Consider the following 22,442-nt stretch of genomic DNA (forward strand, 5'->3'; position numbering starts at 1 on the left):
GTAGCAGATTATTATGGCCCTTTGTGAAGTTCAGGCAATAAGCCAGGTCATGATCCCCCCTGGCTCTCTGCCTGGCAGGTGACCCTTCTAGTTTAAATGACACGATGACCAGTATCATGTCTTCACCTGCCAAAAGTTCAGGTAGGAAGTATGCTGGTGGGGAGACTGATACAGGAGCGGGGTGCCTGGTACATATTAGGTGCTCTCTTACTGATGCTTGAATAAATAAGTGAAACAAAAGGACAAGGCATTCATGCCCTCAGGTCCCAGAGGCAGCACCTCAGACAGTTTCTCATGCCGCTCCCCAGCAAACACAACCAGGTGTGAAACCCAGAAACTCCTTCCAGGTAATAACTCAGCAGGTATAGCTCAGAGGAAAGGAGGCTACCCTCCTGGTTTGTTCTACTGTTCTGTGTCCCTGCCAAGGCCTGCCTGATCAAAAAGAGGTGAAGCAAGAGGACTCTTATTTATTGCTGGTGAGAATCCAAAATGGAAGGCAGTTTGGTGGTTTCTTACAAAACTAAACCACTGTTACCATCGGCTCCAGCAATTGCACTCCTTGTTATTTACCCAAAGCAGCTGAAAATTTACATCCACACAGAAACCGGCCCATAAATGTTTACAGCAACTTTGTTTAGGATCATCAAAACTTGGAAGCAACCAAGGTTCCCTTCAATAGATGAATGGATAAATAAACTGTGGTACATCCAGATAATGGAATATTATTCAGTGCTAAAAAGAAATGAACTATTAAACCATGAAAAGACATGAAGGAAACTTAAATGCATATAACTAAGTGAAAGAAGCCAATCTGAAATAGCTACATACTGTATGATTCCAAATCTATGACATTCTGGAAAAGGTAAAACTATGGAGACAATGGAGGTGAGTGGCTGCTAAGGGTTGAAGGTGTGTGTCTGCGGGGGGGTAAATAGGTGGAGCACAGAGGACTTTTAGGGCAGTGACACTACTCTGTGTGACACAAATAATAGTGGATGCATGTCATTATACATTTGCCCCACCCATAGAATGTCCAACACCAAGAATGAAACTTAAGGTAAACTATGGATTCTAGGTGATACTGACGTATCATTGTAGGTTCATTAATTGTAACAAACGTTCTACTCTGGTGGGCGATATTGACAGTTGGGGAGACTGTGGGTGTGTGGGGACAGGCGTATATGGGAAATCTGTGTTCCTTCCCCTCAGTTTTGCTGTAAATCTAAAACTGCTCTAATACAATGTCTATTTTTTTGAAAAAGGAATTGCAAACGATTCCTGGGAACGGGAGGTCCTTCTGTACCTGCAAAACTTTCTTTGGTGGAAACAAGGAAGCACCTAGTTCTTCAGCTGTGGTGCCACAGGGACTGGCCACCTCGGTGACGGTAATGCTTGCTGTGGTAGCACAGCCCCTGTGCTCTCACCCGCCACCAGCTAGGAGGGGCCGCTCCATTCTCTGCGGACATGTGGGTCTGTAAGGGTTCTCAAGGCCTTTTCTTTTTTTCTTAGGCAACATTTCTGCATTTCATATTTATTTCACAACAGTGTCTTGTTTGTCAGGTTGTTATGAACAGAAACAAAACAGTAGGTATTAAAATGTCTTTAGATCTTCAGAAGAAAGCCACCCTATAAATCCAAGTCATTATTCCTAATGAAACGATTTTGACTTTTGTCTCCTATTCGTCTACCTCATCAAATTAAAAAAAGAAAAAATCTCCATTTTTTCCCTCACCGCCTCTTACCCACACTTCTCTCTTCCCACCTCCTCTAGAGAAAATAAAAATCTGGGGTCGGTTATTTATAAGACAGTGTCTGTATTTGCTCTAATAGGATCTCAAAGCATCACCTCATTTTAAACGACTTTGTACCTTCCCAGATAGAAATAAATGAGGACTGAAACCTGGTATTCCACTTTCCGTTTTCCTTAGATTTAAGCACTATGGCACTCTCAGTTCTGTTAACAGCATGAATTTTCTATATTGGATCTCTCAACACATTTGGAACATTTCCCAAAAAAACTGAACCAGGTTTTTCTATCTAACTATTGCTATTTTACAATTTTTAACCAGTCTTGCTCTGGAGAAATTTCTAGCATTTCAGGATATATTGTGGAAGATGAAGCACTGCCACCTTGGGAATTGAAGCTATGAGGTCTGGGGTCTACTGGGAATGCTCAGAGACCCACCTGACAACCTGCCCAAGTGACAAGTCCTGGGTTCTGCATTCCATGTGGCTCAGCTCAGGCTGAGCTCCCTTGATCAGCACCCAGGGGCTCCTTTCATCGAAGAGGAGTGCCTGAGCTCACTTTTACCAGAGGGGGATATTTTGAAAGTGTTGCAGTTGCCATGTGTTTTACTTCCAAACAGAGAGGCCGACAGAGCTGGAAGGCATGAGGTGTGTTTTCTGGGCAGACCAGTTTGCTAGGTAAAATGGGGATAATAGCACCTTCCTTTTGAACTTGGCTAGTGAACATCAGGAGCATTAGGGGTGGGTGGAGTCTGAGACGATCCCTGCAATACGATTTCTCTGCCAGGAACAGAATGGCTGAAAGCATACACAATCTCACCATCCAGATGGTTATTCCCAGTTAGACCAGGGTCACACTCTGAAACTGGGCTCTTTGGACTACTTTGGGGAAAGTGAGCTTTAAGGTGCTGGGTCTTGACATGTTCACAACTTTCCCTCAGTTTTATCAGCAACTCCCAACAGAACTTCCTCCCGTTCTAGAAGTTCTTTGAATCTTGATAAGCCACAAGCCTCTCATTTCCCTTGCAATATTTATGACACCTGATGTGAACTTCTAAAAAAAGTTCTTTTGAAACTGTGAACTTTTCAATGTTTTTATTACTTTCTCTTTTCCTTAAATTTAAGATCATTCTTTTCTGTTTCTCCTTTGTTTATGTCAATCTTATAAAGCTTGCAAGTATCTATCAAACGTTCAAGGCCCCAGGTTAGTTTGGTGGCCTAATGACTCCTTTCAATCCTACATTCCCACCATCTTTTTACTTGTAAGTAAAACAATGTTTTTATTTTGAAATGGAAATTTATCACCACTTGTAACACTGTACCAGGCTACAAAAAGCAAACCAAAGTCATCTTTTTTAGTATGGTTATTCAACTGTTGCAATGACATGCAATGAAAAAGCTATTATTTGTCCATCAAGTTGCTTTTGAAACTTGTCAAAATCAGTTGTGCGTATACTGTGGCCATATTTCTGAACTATCTGTTCATTCCATTAATTCTTTTGGTCTATATCTTGTACAAATTTACACTGTCTTGATTACTCATTATAATTTGGAAATCAGATAGTATTAGGTTTCCAAATTTATTCTTATTTTTAAATGTTTTGGCTATTGTAGGTATTTTGCATTTCTGTATGAATTTTAGATTTAATTATCAAATTTTTTAAAAGACTGCTGGAATTTCAATTGGAATTGCACTAATTCTATAGATCAATTTGTGGCAAATTGACATCTTAATAATATTGAGTCTTTCAACCCATGGACATAGTATATTTATTCGTCTATTTAGGTCTTCTTTAATTTTTCTCAATAATGTTTTGTAGTTTTCAGTGTACAGTTCTTTCACTTCTTTTGTAAAAATAACCCTTAAACATTTCATATTTTATGCTAATGCAAATGCCATTATTAAATTTTCCATTTCCAATTGTTTGATGTGAGTGCGTAGAAATACAATTGATTTCTGTATATTGATATTGTACTCTAAACTCATTTGCTAGTTCTATTAGCTTTTTTGTAGATTCCATCAGACTTATACATAGATTATCATGTCATATGCAAATAAAGACAATTTTACTCTTTTCTTCTCAATGTGAATGCTTTTCATTTCTTTTTCTTGACTGTTGATATTGGCTGGAAACTAGTACAATGTTGAATGGAAGTGTATTGTTTTTGATCTCAGAAGAAAAGCATCCATTTTTTACCAGTAAGTAGCATGTCATCTGTGCATTTTTGGTAGCTGCCTATCTAGTCTTTGTTTCATAATGGTTTTCATCTTGAGTATATGTTGGATTTTTGTCAAATGCATTTTCTGTGTGTATTGAGGTGATGATATAATTTTCTTTTTCAGTTTGTTAATATAGTGAATAACATTGCTTAATTTCTGAAAGTTAAACCAACCTTGCATTCTTGGGATAAAACTCACTTAGACAAAGTGTCTGTTGTCTTTGATTGTCAGATTAACTAAAATTTGGTTAAGAATTTTTACATCTATATCTATGAGGGATATTGGTCGGTACTATCATTTCTTTAATATCTTGTCTGGTTTTTGAGTCAGCATAACGCTGGTCTCAGAATGAGCTGGTAAAAATTGCTTCCTTTTTAATTTGCTGGAAAAATATTTGTAGATTTGTAATTTTTTCATCATTAAATTTTTCATAGAATATGCCATCAAAGCTACCCAGGAGTGAAGTTTTTTCATGTGTTTTTTTTTTGAAAAGATTTTTAATTACAAATTAAATGTTAATTTTGGGTTATTCAGTTTATCTATGTCTTCTTGTGTCTTTCAAAGACTGCCCTTTTCATCTAGTTGTCAAATTAATTGGCATTAAATTGTTCATAATATTCCCCTATTGTCCTATAATTATCTTTTGATTCTGATATGATAGCACTTTTATCAATCCTAGTTTTGATAATTTGTAATTTCTCTTTTTTTCTTGATAAATCTAACTTCATGTCTATCAATCTTATACATCTTCTTAAAGAAACAGTTTTTGATGTTATTGATTTTTTCTTTTGTTTTTCTGCTTCCCACCTCATTATTTTCCACTCTGACTTTTATTACATCCTTTCTTCTATTTACTTTGGGTTTAATTACTCTTTTTTTTCTGTTCTTAATGTGTAAGCTGAGATTTTAAGTTTGAGACATATTTTCTAATATTGGTGTTTAGTATTCCATATTTCTCCCTAAATGCTCTAGTGACATCTTACAAATTTTGTTTTATTGTGTTTCTATTTTCATTAAGTTCAAAATATTGTCTAATTTGCTTTCTTCTCTGAGCCATGGCTTATTCATTAACAACAGTACGTGTGTTGTTATAGTTTCCACATGTTTGAAGGATTTTCCAGATTTTTTTGTTACTGATTTTAAATTTAATTCCATTGTGAGTAAAGCACAAATTTTGCATGTCTTGGAACATTGTACATTTTTTGAGACGTTTTTATGGGCCAAAATTATGGTGATGGAAGGAGAACTGACTCAGTGGTGAACACACAATGCAATATATAGATGATGTAATACAGAATTGCACACTTAAAATCTATGTAATTTTACTAACCAATGTCACCCCAATAAATTTAATAACAATTTTTAAAAATCTATATATACCAACCTAATTATAAATGAAAATTGAAAAATACAAAACTGTATGGGGTTATCCTATTTATCTTAAAATAGATATAGCTACTTCGTTATCTACTATAGGAGAAATATTCTGAAAGAGGTCTAAAACACCTTTGAGGCATGTGACTGTGGAATTGAATTAAGAAACAGGAACTTCCATATTCTTTACTACAATCTCTTTACTTTAAAATTTTTTACTTTGATTTTGGGTTTTATAACAAAAAAATTTGACCTATCTTAGTAAATGTTATGTGTACACTTGAAAATGATATATATTATGCTATTGTTGCATGGAGTGTCCCATAAATATTAGTTAGGTCAAGTTAGGTAATAGTGTTGTTGAAATGTTCTATATCCTCACTGAGTTTTTGTCTACCTGTTCTATCAGTTATTGAGAGAAGGTTACTGAATTCTCTAACCATAACTGTAAATTTATATATATTTTCCTTGCAGTTATATCAGTTTCTGCTTCAATTATTTTGATTTTCTGTTATTAGATGATATTTAAGATTATTATATCCTCTTGATGAATTAACCCCTTTGTCATTATGAAATCTCTTTCTCTGTGTCTGCTATATGCCATTGATTTGGCTCTCACTCCTGGCGACTCTATGCTTGAGTGATGTCCACAATATTCTGCTCTCAACAGCCCTACTCCTCTCCCATAGACTCATGCTGATGGCTTCTTATGCAGTTAATTCATCTCGTATGAGGTCTTCCTCTTTTCTGGCTGCCTTCTATTTTTTCCAGCATTATTTTCTTTTCCGAAGAATTCTGACTTGTCATGATGTGCCTGAAGTACGAGGGCTTCAAGTTTTTTTGTTTGGTTGATGTTTTCCTTCAATGATGTTTCAGGCTTATTTTGCTCTAGGACCAACATGTTCATCCTTTTGGTGGTCCAAGGTACCTACAGAATTCTCCTACAACATCATATTTCAAATAAATCCAATACTTCAAAAATATCAACCTGGTCATTTTTTTCTTTATCTCTGGTTATTTCCTTTGTTTAAAATCTACTTTGGTACTAATATATTCACCTCCAGCTTTATTTGACAGCTTTATTAACATGGTATATCTTTCTGCATTACTTTACTTTTAATTTATGTGTTTTTACATTTACCATGCATTTCCTATGGGCAGTATATAGTTGGGTCTCGCTCCTTCATCCAATCTGATAAACTCTACGTTTCAATTGGAGTATTCAGACCATTTGCGTTTAGCGTGATTATTGATATGGATGTCCCCTGTGTTTTTTTTTTTTCTTTTCTGTTTTTAAAAGGTATTTTGGATTAATTTATTAATTTGGATTATAATTCAATAATTATAAGTAATTATTAGGATTGATGTTTTTGTTTTATTTCATTTGTTGGCTTTATTAGCTATAGCTTCTTTTGTTATTCTAGTGGCTACTTTAAATTTTTGTACACATCTTTTACTTATTAGAGACTAGTTTAGTGCTATTATACCACTTCACATATTGTATGAGAACCTAACAAACGTATACTTCTATTTTTCTCATCCTTAACTTTGTTCTATTATTGTCATCCATTCTACATAATTAATTATGTAATTAATAAACCACATAGAACATTGTTATTTTTGTTTAAATAGTTAATTATCTTTTAAATATACTTAAATAATAAGAATAAAACCTTATATTTTTACCCTTATGGTTATCAATTCTGGCACTTTTCATTCTGTTGTATACATCCATATTTCCCTCTAGTATCATGGTTCATCTGCCAATAGGACATGATTTACCATTTCTTGTAATACAGGTCTGCTGTGTAATGTTATGTGTACACTTGAAAATGATATATATATATATATACATATACATATACATATATATATATGTGTCATTTAAAGCTTCTATATGTCTGAAAATGTCTTTATTTTGCCTTACTTTTTTTTTTAAAATTAATTTTATTGGGGTGACAATTGTTAGTAAATTTACATAGATTTCAGGTGTACAATTCTGTATTACATCGTCTATAAATCCCATTGTGTGTTCACCACCCAGAGTCAGTTCTCCTTCTATCACCATATATTTGATTCCCTTTACCCTCGTCACCCACCCCCCACCCCCTTACCCTCTGGTAACCACTAAATTATTGTCTGTGTCTATGAGTTTTTGTTTCTCATTTGTTTGTCTTGTTCTGTTTGGTTTATATACCACATATCAGTGAAATCATAGGGTTCTCTGCTTTTTCTGTCTGACTTATTTCACTTAGCATTATTCTCTCGAGATCCATCCATGTTGTCACAAATGCTCCTATATCATCTTTCCTTAGCGCCGAATAGTATTCCATTGTGTATATGTACCACAACTTCTTTATCCATTCATCTATCAAAGGACATTTTGGTTGTTTCCATGTCTTGGCCACCGTAAACAAAGCTGCAATGAACATTGGCGTACACGTGTCTCTATAGAGAAATGCTTTTATATTTTTGGGGTAGATACCCAGGAGAGCGATTGCTGGTCATATGGTAATTCTATTCGTAATTTCTTGAGGAACCTCCACACTGCCTTCCATAGCGGCTGCACCAGTCTGCATTCCCACCAACAGTGTATGAGAGTTCCTTTTTCTCCACAGCCTCTCCAACACTTGTTACTATTTGTTTTGTTGATGAAAGCCATTCTGACTGGGGTGAGGTGATATCTCATTGTGGTTTTCATTTGCATTTCTCTGATGATTAGCGATGTTGAGCATTTTTTCATATGTCTATTTGCCATTTGTATATCCTCTTTGGAGAAGTGTCTCTTCAGGTCCTCTGTCCATTTTTCAATTGGGTTGTTTGTTTTTTTGTTGTTGAGTTTCATGAGTTCCTTGTATATTTTGGATATTAGCCCCTTATCAGAGGAACTGTTTGTGAAAATCTTCTCCCATTCAGTTGATTGCCTCATTATTTTGTCAATAGTTTCTTTTGCTGTGCAGAAGCTTTTCAGTTTCATATAATCCCATTTGTTTATTTTAGCTTTTACTTCCATTGCCTTTGGAGTCAAATTCATAAAATGCTCTTTGAACACAAGGTCCATAAGTTTAGTACCTATGTTTTCTTCAATGCAGTTTATTGTGTCAGATCTTATGCTTAAGTCTTTGATCCATTTTGAATTAATTTTGGTACATGGTGACAGATAGCAGTCCAGTTTCATTCTTTTGCACGTAGCTATCCAATTCTGCCAGCACCATTTATTGAAGAGGCTGTCTTTCCTCCATTGTATGTTTTTAGCTTCTTTGTCAAAAATTATCTGTCCATATTTATGTGGTTTTATTTCTGGGTTCTCAATTCTATTCCATTGGTCTATGTGTCTGTTTTTCCCCCAATACCAAGCTGTTTTGATTATTGTAGCCCTGTAGTACAAGGAAAAATCTGGGAGTGTGATACCTCCAGTATTGTTCTTTTTTTTTAAATATTGCTTTGGCTATTGGGGGTCTTTTGTGGTTCCAAACAAATCTGATGATTTTTTGTTCTATTTCTTTAAAAAATGCCATTGGGATTTTAATGCGGATTGCATTAAATCTGTATATTGCTTTGGGTAATATGGCCATTTTAACTATGTTGATTCTTCCAATCCATGAGCACGGAATGTCTTTCCATTTCTTTGTGTCTTCTTCAATTTCTTTCAAAAATGTCTTATAGTTTTCAGCATATAAATCCTTCACATCCTTGGTTAAGTTTATTCCTAGCTATTTTATTCTTTTTGCTGCAATTGCAAAAGGAATTGTTTTTTCTATCTCTTTTTCTGAGATTTCATTGTTGGTATATAGGAAAGCAATGGACTTTTGTACGTTGATTTTGTAGCCAGCAACTTTACTATATTCATTGATTGTTTCTAATAGCTTTTTGGTGGAGTCTTTAGGGTTTTCTATATATAGCATCACGTCATCTGCAAAGAGTGACAATTTAACTTCTTCATTCCCAATTTGGATGCCTTTTATTTCTTTCTCTTGCCTGATAGCTCTGGCGAGGACCTCCAACACTATGTTGAAAAGCAGAGGTGATAGGGGACAACCTTGTCGTGTTCCTGAACGTAGAGCAAAGGGCTTCAGCTTTTCACCATTAATTATGAGGTTAGCTGAGGGCTTGTCGTATATGGCCTTTATTATGTTGAGGTATTTTCCTTCTATACCAATTTTAGTAAGTGTTTTAATCATAAATGGATATTGTATCTTATCAAATGCTTTTTCTGCATCAATTGATAGAATCATATGATTTTTGTCCTTTATTTTGTTTATGTGATGTATCACATTGATGGATTTGCGAATGTTGAACCATCCTTGTGCCCTGGGGATGAACCCCACTTGGTCGTGATGAATAATCTTTTTAATGCATTGTTGTATTCGATTTGCTAGAATTTTGTTTAGGATTTTAGCATCTGTATTCATCAGAGATATAGGTCTGTAGTTTTCTTTTTTTGTGTTGTCCTTACCAGGTTTTGGTATCAGGGTAATGTTGGCCTCATAAAATGAGTTAGGGAGCACTGACTCTTCTTCAATTTTTTGGAAGAGTTTGAGCAGGATTGGTATTAGATCCTTTTTGAAGGTTTGGTAGAATTCACTGGTGAAGCCATCTGGTCCAGGACTTTTGATTTTGAAAAGGTTTTTGATGACTGATTCAATTTCGTTACTGGTGATCGGCCTGTTAAGATTTTCCAGTTCTTCATGATTCAGCCTTGGAAGGCTATATGTTTCTAAGAACTTGTCCATTTCTTCTAAGTTATTAAATTTGGTGGCATATAGTCCTTCATAGTATTCTTGGATAATCCTTTGTATTTCTGTGGTGTCCGTGATAACCTCCCCGTTTTTCATTTCTGATTTTGTTAATGAGTGTCTTCTCTCTTTTTATCTTAGTGAGTCTAGCCAAGGGTTTGTCGATTTTGTTAATCTTTTCAAAGAACCAGCTTTTTGTCACATTAATTTTTTCTATTGTCTTTTTGTTCTCTATTTCATTTAGTTCTGCTCTGATTTTTGTTATTTCCTTTCTTCTGCTGACCTTGGGTTTCACTTGTTCTTCTCTTTCTAATTTTTTAAGGTGTAACATGAGGTTATTTATTTGGGATTTTTCTTGTTTCTTGAGATAGTCCTGTAATGATATAAATTTCCCTCTTAAAACTGCTTTCGTGGCATCCCAAAAATTTTGGTAGGATGTATTTTCATTGTCATTTGTTTCTATGTATCTTTTGAGCTCTCCTCTAATTTCTTCTTTGACCCAGTCGTTCTTTAAAAGTATGTTGTTTAATCTCCATGTATTTGTGTTTTTTCCTGCTTTCTTTTTGCAGTTGATATCCAATTTCAAAGCTTTGTGATCAGAGAATATGCTTGGTATGATTTCAATCTTCTTAAATTTGCTGAGGCTGATTTTGTGTCCCAATATATGGTCTATCCTTGAGAATGTTCCATGTACACTAGAAAAGAATGTATAGTCTGATGTTTTAGGATGAAGTGCTCTATATATGTCAATTATGTCCAATTCATCTAATGTGTCATTTAGAGCTGCAATTTCGTTATTTATCTTCTGTTTGGATGATCTATCCATAGCTGTCAATGATGTATTTAAGTCCCCTAGTATAATTGTGTTTTGGTCAATTTCTCCCTTTAGTTCTGTTAGTAGTTGCTTGGTATATTTCGGTGCTCCCTGATTGGGGGCATAAATATTGATGACTGTTATGTCTTCTTGTTGTATAGTCCCCTTTACCATTATGAAATGTCCATCTTTGTCTCTTGTTATCTTTTTCACCCTGAAGTCTGTTTCATCGGAAATCATTATGGCTACACCTGATTTTCTCTGGGTACCATTTGCTTGGAGTGTCAATTTCCACCCTTTCACTTTGAGTCTATGCTTGTCCTTGTAGCTGAGATGTGTCTCTTGTAGACAGCATATGGTTGGGTTTAGTTTTTTGATCCAATCTGCTACTCTGTGTCTCTTTATTGGTGAGTTCAGTCCATTTACATTTAGGGTGATTATTGATATGTGAGGATTTCCTGTCATTCTGTCTTTAGTTTTCTGGTAAGGCTGTGTCTCCATTGTTTCTTTGCCTTTTTGTTGTTGTCTGTTATTTCTGTGTGGTAGTATTCTATGATGTTTCCCTCTGTTTCTTCTTTTATTACGGTATATATTTCAGATTTGGATGTTTTTTGAGTGGTTACCCTTGAGTTTATGTAAAAGAAAGTTTGATATTTAGAGTATTCCAGTTTCTTCAGTACGCTTACTTTCTCTATTCCCATATTCCAGTTCAGGCTTTTACGCTCCCCCTTTTTATGTTTCGGTTGCCACAAGTTGTCCCTGTTGATGGTGGTCTAATAGCCTCCTTTAGTATTTCTTGTAGTGCAGGTCGTGTATTAGAAAATTCCCTCAGCTTCTGGATGTCTGGAAAGGTCTTTATTCCTCCTTCATATCTAAAGGAGATCTTTGCTGGATATATTATTCTTGGCTCATGATTTCTCTCTTTCAATAGTTTGAATATTTGGTTCCATTCCCTCCTAGCTTGTAGAGTTTCTGCTGAAAAATCTGATGATAATCTAATGGGCTTTCCTTTGTAAGTTACCGTCTTCTTTTCCCTGGCTGCCTTGAGGATTCTTTCTTTGTCATTAATTTTAGACAGCTTCAATACAATGTGCCTTGGTGAAGGCCTGTTGGGATTGAGGTAATTAGGTGTTCTATTTGCTTCTTGGATTCGAGGATCCAGTTCTGTCCACAAGTTTGGGAAGTTCTCATCGACGATTTGTTTGAATATATTCTCTGTTCCCTTCCCTCTTTCTTCTCCTTCTGGTATGCCCATTATTCTTATATTGCTCTTTCTGATGGAGTCAGAAAGTTCTTGTAGAGTTCTTTCATTTCTTTTAAGTCTCAAGTCTCTTTCTTCTTCCCTTGTGTAAATTCCAGGTTCCTATCTTCGATGTCACTGATTCTTTCCTCCATCTGGTCAACTCTACTACCTAAGCTGGATATTTTATTGTTAATTTCTTCTATTGAGTTCTTAATCTCCAGAAATTCTATTTGGTTCTTTTTCAAGATTTCAATCTCTTTTGTAAAATGCTCATGGTGTTCTTTGATTGTGTTTCTGAGTTCATTAAACTGCCTTTCTGTGTTTTCTTGCATCTCGTTCAGTTTTTTCAGAATTGCGATCTTGAATTCTCTGTCATTTAAATCACAAAGGTCCATATCTCTAAGTTCCTTTTCTGGAGACTTTTCACTTTCTTTCTGAGCTATCTTGTTGCCTTGGTTATTCATGGCAATCACTGATTTACTATTTCTCTTCCTAGACATCTACAGGAGTGTCTTCTGCAACAGGTTGATAGGTATGCGAAGAGCTTTTGGAGTTCCAAAGCTCTTTCTGCACCAGATTCAGAGCCCGTTTGTTTCAGCAGTTCTGTTTACTCCTGCAGGGATCCGCCCAGATAGGTGGGGCCAGGGGCGGGGTGAGTTGTGAGAGGTGGCCCAGAGCAATGGCGGCGACCACCACCACAGCCAGTCCTGCTTCCACAGCTCCCTCCCCTTTGCCGGAACTAGTTGAGCTGCGAATCTGTGTCTGCGGTCCACAGTTCTCAGAGCAGCAAATATTCTGTCCTTTGATCCGACACTGCTACTTTATCGCTTCTAGCACCGGGCAGGTGGGGGCGGGGCGAGCTCTGGGAGCGTAGGGAGGGGCGGCTAGTCTCCGTGCCTAAGGCTTCCATTCTCCGCTTGGCAGTGAGGGCTTAAACCACCGATTTCAGCCCTCTTCCCTCAGTCTTTGCTCCGAGGTCTGCCGTGAGCGAGCCTTGTGTTCAGCGGTTTGGTATGCTGCCCCCTCAGCCTTGTGGGTTGTAAGCGGAGCCCTAGCAGTCCGAGTCCTTCCCTTTCCCGCAGCTGCGGAGGATCCGGGAGCAGCGGGCTCCGAGCACTGAGCTAGGTCTGTGTCCTGCGCCCGCGCGGCTCCGTCTCCGCACTTCTCCTCTCCCTCCGCCCCCGCTCGCGCGATTCACCCACCTGGAGGTGAATTCAGTAGTGGGTCTCTTCGTCTTGCCTGTCTGCTGTGCAAGGAGTCCTTTGTGGAGTTATTGTTGTCCGATTCGTTGTAAATTCCAGGGGATCTTTACAGAGGCTCACCTCAAGCCGCCATTTTTTTTGATAGTCTTACTTTTTGAAAGACATTTTTATGGAGCATAGAATTTTGAGTTGACAGCATTTTTTTCTTTCACTTCTTTAAAGATGTTACTGCCTTGATCTCTCACTTGCAGTATTTCTGACAAGAACTTCTGTTATTCTTATTTCAGTTCCTCTGTACATGTGTCTTTCCCCCCCCTCTGGCTGATTTTAATATTTTACCTTTATCACTGGTTTTGAGCTATTTCATGAAATGCCTCGATGTTTATATTTCTTGTAATTGTGTTTTCATCAAATTTGGTAAATTTTTTGCCATTACAGCATCAAATACTTTTCCTGGATCTACCCCTCCTTTAGAGATTCTATTTACCTATATATTTGCAGCTAGAAGTTGTCCTACAGCTCCCTGATGGTCTGTTCATTTAAAAGTCATTATTTTTTCTCCGTGTGTTTGATTCTTCATGAAAAATAAGATTTTCTAGCCTTGCTGATAGGAACAGCTTCTATTCAGTGTGCTTCAGGAACTGTTCCCTCTAATCCTCTCTGTTTTTTGTTTTTTTTCCTGGCCTCTAGTAGTTTCTTCACACATCTGTGCTGATCAGTACTTAGCTGAACATTTGAAGGAAAGCAGGGTTGTCTCTTTGAGCATTTCTCTTCTCCTGTGACTTCTAGCCCCCTTGGTCTCCCATACTTTCAGCTCCATCTTCTGACCTTGGGAGCTTATCAGGTTCTTTCTGCATTGCTCCTGCCTGAGACCCAACCTGAAAACTCTATTCCAACAGCAGGCTGAGGCAATTGTTGGGCTCATTTCATTTGTTTTCTGACTCTCAGGGATTACTGTCCTTTGTTGTCTGATGTCCAATGTCTGGAAAATAATTGTTTCATATATTTTGTTAGTTGCGTGTGGGGGGAGAGGGGTGTAAAATCTGATATCTTATTTCATCTTGGCTAGAAGCTTATGTCTTCTTAACACTTTTATTTAAAAACAGAGACAAAACAGTTAATTCCTTAGGAATATATAATTTACTTAGACAGACTTGAAAACTATAATGAGACTGACTTTGAGAGAGGAAATAGAAAAAGTTGCCAGTTAAATCGCCAGAAATCACTACGTTTAGTTGTTTTTATAAAAAATTTTACCAAACCTGAATAGAATAACAACTCCAGTGCTATTAAATGGTTCTGTTCTAGAACTTAGAAAAAGAAGAACTCCCAAGTAGTTGTATGAAATTGTTGTACTCATTAAATTCAATAAAGATGGTACAAAAGAAAATTATAGTACAATGCCACTATGAATATTGATTTAAACTTAATAAATAAAATATAACTAGAATCTGCAATAAATAAAAATAGTAATTTACTATAACCTGGCATATTTTATTTTAGCAATGTAAAAATGACCCAATGATAGGAAATTATATGGTTAGCATGTTAGTAAATCTAAGTTGAAAAAGTATGTGCTTATTTCCGTGGTTGATGAAAGGCATTCAATAAAATTTAACATCCATTCATGAAAAGAAAAACTGCTTAATAAAACAAGAATATAAAAGATTAGAAAATAAAATATACCTATTTCAGCCTCAAGGCAACAGCATCTCTTTTATTGGAAAGTACTTCTATTAAATTAAATATAAATGCAAGGATGCTCACTGTTATCCTTATTATTTGGATTTGTTTTGGAAGTACCAGCCAATACAACTAAAAGTACTAGTAAAAAGTTAGAGGTTGAAAAATTGAAAAAGTGGAAATAATATAATTTACACGTTGGTTTTACATAATATATAAATAATATTTTATGTATTAATTCATTATATACCTGGAAAATCAGAGTATTCTCTAAAAATTATTATAAACCATAAGAGAATTCAGTAACATGGCTTGGTACAAGATTAATATATATAGTTTTACAATCTTTGTGTATAAATGCAGCAATTAACTGGAAGAGCTAAATGCAGAAAAGAACCTATCTAAAATGTAAGAAAAATAATGACTGTATTAAAAATATGGAGGGTCTATGAGAAAAACTGTAAAATTATTTTGAAGATCATTAAAAAACCACCCACCTATATGAGTGGAGAAAACGCCTATGTACTTGACCAGAAAGATCAGCATCACAACTATGATAATTCCCTCTGTAAGTTAAACTTTAACATTGTTTGGAATCCAATAATAACATCATTAGGAGATTTTTTTTTAAAACTAGGAAAGTTCTCATAGAAAAATAAATCAAACAGTAGAGGGGGAAAATTATGTGAAAAATAGAAATGATGATCAGAGACTAAGCTATCAGAAGTTCAAACATATAAAACTTCAATAATTAAAGAGGCTTGGTATTGGTACATGAATTGATGGATCAATGTCACACAATAGAACGTCCAGAGATAGCTCCACGGACTTGTGAAAATTCACTAAATTATACAACTGGCATGTCATGGAGGGGGGGATGGATGGATTATTCAATAATGCTTTTGGACAAATGGGGGACATCTGGAAAACACAAAACTTTATCCATAACTCAGAGTTCACACCAAAATTCTAGTTGATCAAAGATTTTACTTTTAAAAATAGTAGGAGATGGTCCAACATGAAGGATCTTGGAAGTCATCCTCACACCAAGAAAAAAGCTAAAAAAGTAAAACTCAGCAATCTTTTAAAAATTTCTCAGAGAACTGAGGTCACAGGACAAAACACTACCCTGAAAACTGGACAGACAGATACAGAGAATTACAGGTTACATGCAGCAGATACAACCTAGAAACAATGCTGGAGACAGCATCAAGTAGGAATTCTTCAAGTGTAAATTAACTAAATGGTGGAACCTGAGCATGGACTAGCTTGAGAGATAAAAACACCTGGAGGCTGAACCTGGTGGTGAAAGTAGAATGGGGGTGCAAAATTTTCTGAGTTTTCACTCTAGGAGCCTCATCAGGTTCTCAGGAAGGAGAGCAGAGGAAAGTCCCCTCATGCTTCCAGCAGGGGGAGTGGAAAAGTAACTACTGGGAAATGTGCCCAGAATATTCTGTTCTTAACAAAGCCTGCCCTCAAAAGAAAATATTTCACCAGAGCCTGACAACTTGGGTTTTTCCTGAGCTTCACAACCTGAGGAAAGGAAATACCCAACTTCAGCCCCCTCCAGCCTTCATGTGGGAGAAGGAAAGCCTCCCAATTCAAGCCTCCTCTAGCTTTCCTGACTCATCTAAAGTGTTTGGGAAACTGAGAGGCACTGGTGAAGGTCACAGCCCAGGGCCACAGGCTCATTAAAAGACCAAGACTGATCACAGGACCATAGAACAATCCCCCTGCCCCTCATGTCACCATCACATTACTAAAGGCCTATTTACCACAGTTCCTTTTACCTAGTATAACATGTCCTGCTTCCAACAAAATAGTACAAGGCATACTAAAAGGCAAAAAAAAAAACAGACTTTGAAAAGATAAATCGAACATCAGGACAAGATTCAGATATGGCAGGAAAGTTAAAACTATAAAAAATTTAAAGGGGCTTTAACAGAAAAAGTAGACAACATGTGAAACAAATGGACAAAGTAAACTGAGAGATGGAAAGTCTAAGAAAGGCTCGAAAAGGAATGCCAGAAAAAAAAAAGCATAACCAAATGAAGAATACTTTTGAGGGACACATTAGTAGACTGGACATAGCTGAAGAAAGAATAACTTGAGGATATGTCAATAATAACTTTCCAAATTGAAAAGCAAAGAAAGGAGACTGAAAAAAAGAGCAAAATACCCAAGAAATGTTACCAGAAGAAACAGACAGAGAGAAAGGAACAGAAGAAATATTTAAAACAATAATGACTATTTTCCAAAATTAATTTCAGACACAAAATCAAAGATTTAGAAAGTTCAGGAAACACCAAAAAGGATAAATGATAAAAAAAACACTACACTATGGCATATCATATTTAAATTACAGAAAATAATCTTGAAAAATTCATAGTAAAAAGGAAAACATCTTGCTTACAGAGAAGCAAGGATAAAAATTACATTGGACATCTCTTCAAAAACTATGCAAGCAAGACAAGAAGATAGTGAAATATTTATAGTGTTAAACAAAAAATTTCAGTAATGTCGCATCCAACACAACACGGGCAGTGAGGATACGAGAAGGGGTGGCTTTGGGTTAAGTTTTAAGAAAGAAACATACAGAGACTTAATGCACTTAAATCTCAGAAGGCCGGGCATCTCACAGTTCTGAAAGACTGGAGCCCAGATTTGAGCCGACTGGAGGTTTTTATTGATAAGTATACAAGGGAGTAGTAGTGTATTTTTGGCACAGTCTGTGGGACTCATTTATCACATTATAGAAACAACCCAAACCAATTATGTTGATCTTCAAACAGCTGAAGCAGAAAGTCCTTGAGGTGAGGTATGCAACTCTTTTAAGGGACGTATATCACATGTTGAAATTGTTTCACAGAGCTGAGCAGAGAGAGCTTAATCTTATCACTCTCAAGACTTTTTTCCCAATTAGGTGAGAGGGAAAAAGTCAGAGCTAGTAGCCGCTTTTCCCAGGCAGGGGGAAGGGGAGACAACGCTCCTTCCCAAATCTTTTTAGGCAGCTTATTGGGGGTCTCCATGGGGTTCCACCTGGCTTGAGTTGCCCCCCCCCCCCGTGGAGATTCTTACTCATCATTGGCTGCAAACCCTCTTTTGGAGACTAAATAGAGAGAAATATGCAGTCCCAGAGATGCACAGTCTCACAGACTCTTCTTTCCTTACGGAAAAACACGGTGAGCGGACAGTCTGCTAGGCTGTTTTGTGACAACACAGTAACCCAAAACTTTGTGTCTAGTGAATTTTTTTTTCAAAAGTGAACGAAAAATAAACAACATTTGAAGAATTTTATTGCCAATAGACCTGCTTTGCAAGAACTATTAAAAAGATGTTATTTAGACAGAAGGAAAATTATATTGGTAAGAAACTTGGATCTACATAAACAAAACTGTATTAATTACAGACAAAGCTGACTTCAGAAGAAGAAAAATTACAGGTATAAGGTGGGGCATTACATAATAATAAAGGGGTCAGTAATTTTTTTACTGAAAGTAAAGGAATGGAAAAAAGATATTTCATGGAAATGGAAACAAAATAAATGCTGGTGTAGCAATACTTATAGCAGACAAAACAGACTTTAAAACAAAGGCTAGGAGACTAAGAAGGAGATTTCGTAATGATAAAGGGATCAATCCAACCAAAGGATGTAACCCTTGTAGACATTTATGCACCCAATATATGAGCACCTAAATATAAAAAGTAAATATTGATGAACATACAGTCATAGTAGTGTATTTTAACACCCCATTGACGTCAATGGATAGATCTCCCAGATAGAAAAATCACAAGGAAATAGTGGCTTGAAATAACATACCAGATGGATTTAATTGACATGTTTAGAGCACTTGACCCCAAAGCTGTAGAATATATACTTTTCAAGGGCGCATAAAACATTTTCCAAGAGAGACCACGTGTGAGGCTGCTAGTCAAGTCTCAATCAATTTAAAATTAAAATCATATCAAGCATCTTCTCTGACCACAATTTGTATGATCACAAAAAGTACAAATTGGTAGTTACAAACTAGAAATCAATGAAAAGAAAATAATTGGAAAAAAAAAAACTTCACAAACACACGGAGGCTAAATAACATGCTACTAAACAATGAATGTGTTAACAATGAGATGAAAGGAATAAATCAAAAGATTTTCTTGAAAAAAAAAGATACCTTGAGACAAATGAAAATGAAACAGACAACTCAAGTCTATGGGACACAGCAATAGCAATCCTAAGAGGGAAATTCGTAGGAATATAAATCTACCTCAAGAAACAAGAAAAATCTCAAACAATCTAACCTTAGACCTAAAGGAACTAGAGAAAAACAACAAACAAAGCCCAAAATGATTAGAAGGGAGGAAATAATAAAGATCAGAGTGAAAATAAATAAAATAGAATCTAAAAAAATACAAAAGATCTATGAAATCAAGAGCTTGCTCTTTGAAAAGATAAACAGAAATGATAAACCTTTAACCAGACCCATCAAGAAAAAAAGAGAGAGATCCCAAATAAATAAAATCAGAAATAAAAGAGGAGAACTGGCAACTGATACCACAGAAATATAAAAGATTATAAGAAGAAAATACCGTGAACAATTATATGCCCACAAATTCGGCAATCTGAAAGAACTGGATTAATTTCTAGAAATGTAGTCTTCCAAGACTGAGTTAAGAAGAAACAGCAAAAATGACCAGACTAATTGATGCAAACAAAATCAAATCAATAATCAGATATATCCAGAAAAACAAAATTTTGATTCCCTGGACAGCACTTATCAGTTTATATAGTGCTCACACAGGTATGAGTACATGGTTGCCAGATGGGAGGTATGTTGGGGAGCTGGATGAAAAAGGTGAAGGGATTACGGAATACAAACTGGTAGTTACAAAGTAACCATGGAGATGTAAAGTACAGCATAGGGAATTATATCAGTAATATTATAATAACTATGTATAGCGCCAGGTGAGTACTAGACTTATCAGAGGGATCACTTCATAAATTATATCAATGTCTAACCACTACGCTGTAAACCTGAAACTATACAAAATAATATTGAATGTCAACTGTAATTGAAAAATTTAAAAAGGGAGGAAAAAGAGAAAGGGAATAAGAGGTCCAAATTTCCACGCATAAAACAAGTAATTCATGGGGTAGTAATATACAGCATAGGGAATATAGTCAATAATATTATACCTATGTATAGTGCCGGGGGAGTACTAGACTAATCAGGGGATCAGATCACTTCATAAATTATATAAATATCTAACCACTATGCTGTACACCTGAAATTAATATAAAATAATATTGAATGTAAACTATAATTGACGAATAAAAAAATAGATGAATTCACTATTATAGTTGCAGACTTTAATACTCTAGTACCTGATAGATCCAGCAGGCAGAAAATCAGCAAGAACATTGTTGAACTGAATAGTATAATCAATCAACAGTATCTAATATATATATATATGTATATATGTATATATATATATTAGTATATATGTACATATACTAATATATATGTATATGTATATATATACTAATATGTATATATGTGTATATATATATATATATATATTAGATGTATTATAGACATTTATAGACTACTTCATTCAATAAAAATGTAATGCACATTCTTCTGAAGCTTACATGGAACATTCACCAAGACAGACATCATTCTGGGCCATAAAACACAGAAACCTAAAAGAACAGAAATCATATGATGTCTGCTTTTAGACTACAATAAAATTAAACTAGAAATCAATAACAGAATGGCAGCTGAAAACTCACAATGCTTGAATTTATTTATTTTTTTTCAATTGCGGTTGACATACAATATTATATTAGTTTCAGGTATACAACATAGAGATTAGACATTTATATAACTTACGAAGTGATCACTTCAATAAATCTAGTACTCATCTGACACCATATGTACCATTTCCCTGAAAAATAAGACCTAACCGGAAAATAAGCTCTAGCATGATTTTTCAGGATGATAGCCCCTGAACATAAGCCCTAATGCATCTTTTGGAGCAAAATTAATATAAGACCCAGTCTTTTTTTCAGGGAAACATAGTAGTTATTACAATATTATTGATTATATTCTCTTTGATATACTTTAGACCCCCATGACTATTTGCACATCTTAATCCCTTGCTTTTGTTCACCCATTTATTCAACCTCCATCTGGCAACCATCAAAATGTTCCCTGTATCTGTAACTTTGTTTCTGTTTTGTTTGTTTTGTTTTTTAAATTCTACATATAAGTGAAATCATATAGTATATTCCTTTCTCTATCTGACTTATTTCACTTAGCATAATACCCTCTAGGTTGCAGATAGCAAGATTTCATTTTATTTATTTAAATTTTTTTTATGGTGTATTTCATGGATAGATTTCTTGATGTTGAAACTTTCTTGTGTTACTGAGATAAATCCTGCAGGGAGAAAGTGAGGGAATTAGAAAGTACAAATTGGTAACCACAAAATTGCTGTAGGGAGTGCTGGCCCAGTGGCTCAGGTGGTTGGAGTGCCATGCTCCTACCGTTGAGGTCACCGGTTTGTGAACAATGGCTCTCCCTGGAGCTGGGCTGCCATGAGCAGCCAGAGGTAGGCGTGAGCTGCTGTGGGCTGCTGTGTGCTGCCAGGAGTGGCTGGTGACTAGCATGAATGGCTGGCAGCCACCAGCGAAAGCTGCCGTGAGTTGCAGTGAGCAACTGACCACCGACCGGAGACCGACTGCCTCAGCCGGAGGGAACGCTAGGCTCAAAATATCAGCATGGGCCAGGGAGCTGGGTCCTACACAACTAGACTGAGAAACAATGGCTTGAACCAGAGGATGGGTGGGGAGAGGTGGAAGAAGGAAGAAAAAAAAAAAAGACTGCCACGGGGATACTAAAGACAGTTTGGACAATATAATTAATAATGTCGTAAAGATTTTGTAGGGTATCTGATGAACACTTGTCTTATTAGGGAGACCACTTCATGGACGGTGTAGATGCCTGATCTCTGCAGTGTACACTTGAAGCTTAAGCTGAATAATAATGAATGTCAACTATAATTTATTAATTATATATATACGTGTGTGTGTGTGTGTGTGTGTGTGTGTATAGTCACAGTACGTGGAGTACAGCATAGGGAATAGAGTCAATGGAGTTTTAACAGCTATATAAGACATCATTCTTTTTTTATGGTGGAGTGATATTTCATTGCATATAGGTACCACTTTTTCTTTATCCAATTGTCTATTGATGGACACTTAGATTCCTTCCATGTCTTGGCTATTGTAAATAATGCTGCAATGAATATACGGATGCACATGTCCCTTTGAAATAGTGTTTTGGGTTTCTTCAAATAAGTACCCAGAAGTGGATTTACTAGGTCCTTCTGGTATAAGTACTTTGTCTGGTATAGTATTGCT

This window comes from Rhinolophus hipposideros (assembly GCF_964194185.1).
Source record: "Rhinolophus hipposideros genome assembly, chromosome: 11".
NCBI classification, from domain to species: Eukaryota; Metazoa; Chordata; class Mammalia; order Chiroptera; family Rhinolophidae; genus Rhinolophus; species Rhinolophus hipposideros.